At 42.4% G+C, this 5,482-nt stretch overlaps 3 non-coding genes across 3 annotated transcripts; all 3 read right to left on the bottom strand.

Moving 5' to 3' along the window:
- Window positions 1-532: 532 nt before the first annotated feature.
- trnae-uuc lies at window positions 533-604 on the bottom strand. The gene has a single exon. It is a non-coding gene; the product is annotated as a tRNA-Glu (tRNA).
- Window positions 605-968: 364 nt separating this feature from the next.
- Window positions 969-1,040, bottom strand: trnae-uuc. The gene has a single exon. It is a non-coding gene; the product is annotated as a tRNA-Glu (tRNA).
- A 552-nt stretch (window positions 1,041-1,592) lies between these two features.
- On the bottom strand, window positions 1,593-1,664 carry trnae-uuc. The gene has a single exon. It is a non-coding gene; the product is annotated as a tRNA-Glu (tRNA).
- Between the last annotated feature and the right edge of the window lie 3,818 nt (window positions 1,665-5,482).

Here is a 5,482-nt window from a genome sequence, read left to right as displayed (position 1 = left end):
TGACATTCTCAGTTTGTGGTGCTACCAGGATTTATGTATTTCATTTCCGGAGGATAATTCCCCAAAGATGTTGCTGTTGTACAGGGGTCCTGAGACCACAGTTCACACACTGGGGGTTGAACGCGGGCCATCTGGATGAAAACCAGGAATCAAAGACCATAAGGGACTGACTAGTTGTTTTTTTGTTGTCGTTCTTAGGAGAGACATTTCACAGTTGAATTTCTGGCCATACTAGGGACGTAGCTTGAGGGATGTCAGTTTGGACAAACATCTTCTTCTAGACTGAATATAAACAACATAAATTGTTGGATGGATTGATCTCAAGTATTGAGCAGACATTCATGGTTGTCAGAGGAAGAAGCCTCTTGACTTTGTCAATTTCTCTGACTTTTCTTCTAGCATTACCATGTGTTTAAGCCTGCTTCTCACTTATAGGGGATTAGATAACTGTTCTTCCCATACCGGGAGTTGACATCTTGGACATCAACATTTTGATTATCCATGTAAATCCCAAGGAGGCCTTAAAACTGCATTCCCATACCGGGAGTTGAACCCGGGCCGCCTGGGTGAAAACCAGGAATCCTTACCGCTAGACCATATGGGACTGTGATGTTTTTGCGGGGGGCAGAAAACTTATTGCAGGTGTATTTTTGGCCATGCAAGTAATGTACCAATGTTGGTCTGTTTTTCCATTCATTGCCATTCGCTTATCTGGGGCCAGATTGGGGGAAGCAGGCTGAGCAAGGCACTACAGTCATCCCTTTCCCCAGCAACGCCTTCCAAGTCCTCCTGTGGGATCCCCAGGTGTTCCCAGGCCAGATGAAATATAAAGCTCTTCAGAGTGTCCTGGGTCTGCCTCGAGCCTCCGACACATCAGATGTGTCTCTAATGAGAGGCGTCCACTTACAACTCTTGGACATCAACATTTTGATTATCCATGTAAATCCCAAGGAGTCCTTAAAACTGCATTCCCATACCGGGAGTTGAACCCGGGCCGCCTGGGTGAAAACCAGGAATCCTTACCGCTAGACCATATGGGACTGTTAATTTGGAGTGACTCTGATGTTTTTCTGGGGGCCAGAAAACTTATTGCAGTTGTATTTTTAGCCATGCTACCAATGTTGGTCTGTTTATCTATCCATTACCATTCGCTTATCTGGGGCCAGATTGGGGGAAGCAGGCTGAGCAAGTACTACAGGCATCCCTTTCCCCAGCAACGCCTTCCAGGTCCTCGTGTGGGATCCCCAGGTGTTCCCAGGCCAGATGAAATATAACATATATAACCCTCCAGCATATTCTGGGCCTGTCGGATGTGCCTCTAATGGGAGGCGCCCAGGAGGCTTTCCTGAACCACCTCAGCTGACCCCTTTTCAATGTGAAGACTTCTTCAACTTCTTCCTGGATGTCCTGGATATTTTCTAAGGCTTAGCTCAGCCACCCTGAGAAGAAACTCATTCATGCATGGTCCTCAGAGGGTATAGTCTATGGATTTATGTGTCTCTCTTTGTCTGTTTAATTGGCCTTACCCTGAGTTTTCCGGATTTGTTATTTTGCAGGTTCCATGTAACTTCCAAGGAGTCCTTAAAACTGCATTCCCATACCGGGAGTTGAACCCGGGCCACCTGGGTGAAAACCAGGAATCCTTACCGCTAGACCATATGGGACTGACTGATGAGGAAAAATTGGTTGTATAGCGAGAACATTTTGTACAGATAGTCATGTCCTCCCATGCATGAATTGTAATCCCTAACTAAGAACCACAGAAGCTGTATCAAAACCTGGACAAATAGAACCAAATGTATCTACATGGCCAGAAACCACGGTGGGCAGATGAGAAAATGTTTCTGTGTAATTTTTATGAGTTGACCCTTTAATAAGAGGCATGTTCTTGAGCATATCTGGCACAGACACTTTCAGGCTTCGATGATTTTCTTCTCTCAAAAACAGCATGTCATACTGTGTTTTTCCCCATCAAGAACATAAAGTGCAATACTGTTTGCTGCCTACACAGAGAGGCACACTGTATTGTCAGGATCCTTTCAGTTGCTCAGCCATCATAACATCACACAGCTGTGGTCCCTGCCATGCTGATTGTCTGGCCTTTAGCTTCCTGGGTGGCAGCACTGAAGCTTTGACCTGCTCTGTCTCGCTGTACTCCACCTGCTCGTTCAGGCTGCCTCTATCTGCTCGACAGCACTCACCTCCTCCGACAGGCCTCCCAGAACATCGGCTCCTGAAAGACAAGCCTTTCTCTCTTTCTCTCTTTAATTCTTTATCTCTTTCCTTCTCCCAATTTTTTTCCATTGCCTCTCTGTATCTCTTTCACTCTGCCCGTCCATCTATCAAAGCCAACTCCTCTCCCAACTCCTGCGCTCTCATGTCAGCGAGAGGTGAAAGAGGTGTCTTACAGTAAAGAAGAACCTGCAGCTTTGTTTCATATTACACCTCACAGAGTGCTGTAGCTGTCTGTGGTTATCAACCTCTAGTGCTGCCTCCCACAAAACCCTTTCCCCTCCTCTCACAAATACCTTTCTATTACTTGTTGGTATACTCCGAATCCATCTGTTCAGTGATTTTAAAATGTAATGGTAATGTAGCATGAATGTAATATGCAACAATCCAAAATAAGGAAAGTACTATATGTAGTATATTGTATAATTTAATGTTAAGTAGACTGATACAAATTACATTGTGAGGTAAATTTTACTTCATTAGATTTATGCACAAAGCCCTTTAAAGTAAATACAAGCACTGATGTAAAGTCATATCAAAAGATGATCATTAGTGTTTTTAGGGGAATTGTATTAATAATCTAAAGGCTTGGACATACTTTTGTCTGTGGAATATCTAACTTAAAACTAACTTCTCAGGGGTGCCACGGTTGCGACTGGCTTGACAGTGCTTTTGAGTGGACTGGTGTGTAGAACAAGAGATGATAATTTTAAAGTGAAGCATGCGTATTTGATGTCCGCATAGGGGTCCGCATGGACCCTTGTGGATGTGGGCAGATGACAGTTACATCACGCTGAACCTTGTGAATATACAAAATTATGAATTAGTCTGTAGAAGACAAAACCTTAAAGGGATAGTTCACCCAAGAATGAAAATGAAGTCATTTTCTACTTAAACTCATGCCGATGGAAAGTCAGGTGAAGTTTTATTGTCCACAAAACACTGCCAGAGGTTCACAGGTAAAAGGTGTTGCACTCATCTCCCAAATAATTGAAGCAAATGGTGACCAGGATTCAAATGTTATAAAAAACACACAGTAAAACCACAGTATGTCTCCATACTGCTTGTCTGAAGTAGTCAAAGTGTCCTGAAGCCCTGACGTGCCAAGTTGTTTTGAAAATCACAGTGCCAGTGATGTTTTTCAAAACAACTTGGCACGTCATGGCCTCAGGACACTTGGATTACTTTGGACAAGCAGTATGGAGACATTTTGTGGTTTTATTGTCTTTTTTAACAGTTTAATCCTGGTGATCCTTTGCCTCAATTGTTTGGGAGATGAGTGCCATGCCTTTTCCCGTAAACCTCCAGCAGTGTTTTGTGGACTATAAAACTTCACCCGACTTTCCATCATCATGAGGGTGAGTAGATAATGACTGAGTTTAAATTTTTTGGGTGAACTGTCCTTTGAAATGTTGAAACCAGTGCTAAGACGTAGTTCCTGCGATGGCCACTAGATGCTGGCTCTACAAAAACTAAATGAGGAAACCTCTTTTTCTTAACACACACATGCAATATTATTTTCTTTAAAGCAAGAAATTAGTTAATGATTTTGTGTTTACAATTTTTGTGGCAGTTTTGAACATGATTCTTGTATTACGTTATTGAGGCTTATGAGGTGTAACTTTGCATAATGCCTTTACATAATGGACAGATTCTGCTTTTAGTTAAATTGTGAGCGTGAGGATTCCTTCTTTAAGTGCTAAGCACATCATAAGTTAAGGGGAAAGAAAGAAGATGAGTGTGCAACACTGCAGCTACATCACTTAGTGTTTGATCAGATGATCTTTACAGTGTGTCTTCAAAATTTTTAAACTTTTTCAAACTTGTGCTGTGACAAAAATGCAACCACCTGACAGTGTTCACTGCCACTTGCTGAACGCTATGAGTCGTGTTCTTTCACTAAAATGCATGGATCTGAGATGCGTTTCTCCTAAGCAATGCGCCTGTGTGTGAATGGGCCCTTAATCAGCCGAGGGATGCACTACAAATACGGACACTTTGCATCATGTTTGGTTTGTAATTCAGCAGGGAAACAGAAAACGCAGCACTGTTTTTACCCTCTTCATTTACAGTGATCCTACTTCCCCCGAGCAAGCTATTACAACTCCATGGTCATATTTCATTAAAGAACTGTTTAAAATGCAACATTCTTAATAGGCTCATCGTAACTTTGTGTGTGACTGTGTGTGTGTGTGTGTGTGTGTGTGTGTGTGTGTGTGTGTGTGTGTGTGTGTGTGTAAAGCAGCGCACACCCCATTATACTAGTGTGTGTGATTCCTGCGTTTGTTCGATCCCTTTATCTAGTGATCAAAAAGGGACTGTGTGCCCATGCTGAAGGGGGTTGGCCCAATGAAGGAAGGGAGAGGGTCTCTACACATGTAATCCTTGTCAATGAATTTAGGCAATCTTTTTTTATATAATGAATATTTCAGTAGTTATTGCAGCGAGCTACTCGTGTGAGTCTCTCTTTTCACTGCTCCCTTTGCTCATAAGTGAATCACTCGTCTAATGATTTAATTAATAGCATTGTATCCACAGATGAAAAGCTTATATTTAATCAGCAAAATGGAGTGAACTGAGATCAGGGGCCTTGACTGTCATCAAAATGTGCTTGGGGTCCCACTTGCTCACTAAGCCACTTTAAGCCCTGGGACACCCATACTTAATTGAGAGTTAATAAATAAATGTGGTTAGAGTAATCCCTGGATCCAGCCCCTCAGAGCTCCCAATCTAGCTCTGTGTGTGTGTGTGTGTGTGTGTGTGTGTGTGTGTGTGTGTGTGTGTGTGTGTGTGTGTGTGTGTGTGTGTGTGTGTGTGTGCATACATGCATACCCTGGCCAAGCTCCCTATGTCACTACAACCATGCCAAGTCAGACTCTACTGTAGTGTGCCAGATACTGGTTTATTTACCTGAGATGCCCCCTGCGTCACTGCAAGTGCCATATGTTAGATCCCAGGACAATTGGTCCAAGATTGCACTTCTCCCTTTTTTTCCCCTAATTTTAGTCACATAGAATATTGTATACTCATTAAATCAATCATTAATTCAGGGCCTTGTGTTGTAATGGAAAAGTTGTCTTTTCAAAGGTGCAATGTCTGACGTATGGTTAGAATTTTAGTTTTCAACATTCGATAAATGAACTAACGGTTTTTACACTATGTATTGTTTTACTATCTATTGAAATAAGCATGCTAACCAGTTAGTCCTGGCTTGTTCCGTTTTGTAAAATCACTTGAGGTGATAATGAGT

Source organism: Plectropomus leopardus, chromosome 4, assembly GCF_008729295.1.
Source record: "Plectropomus leopardus isolate mb chromosome 4, YSFRI_Pleo_2.0, whole genome shotgun sequence".
In the NCBI taxonomy this organism is placed as follows: domain Eukaryota; kingdom Metazoa; phylum Chordata; class Actinopteri; order Perciformes; family Serranidae; genus Plectropomus; species Plectropomus leopardus.
This window is presented reverse-complemented; position numbering and strand designations above follow the sequence as displayed.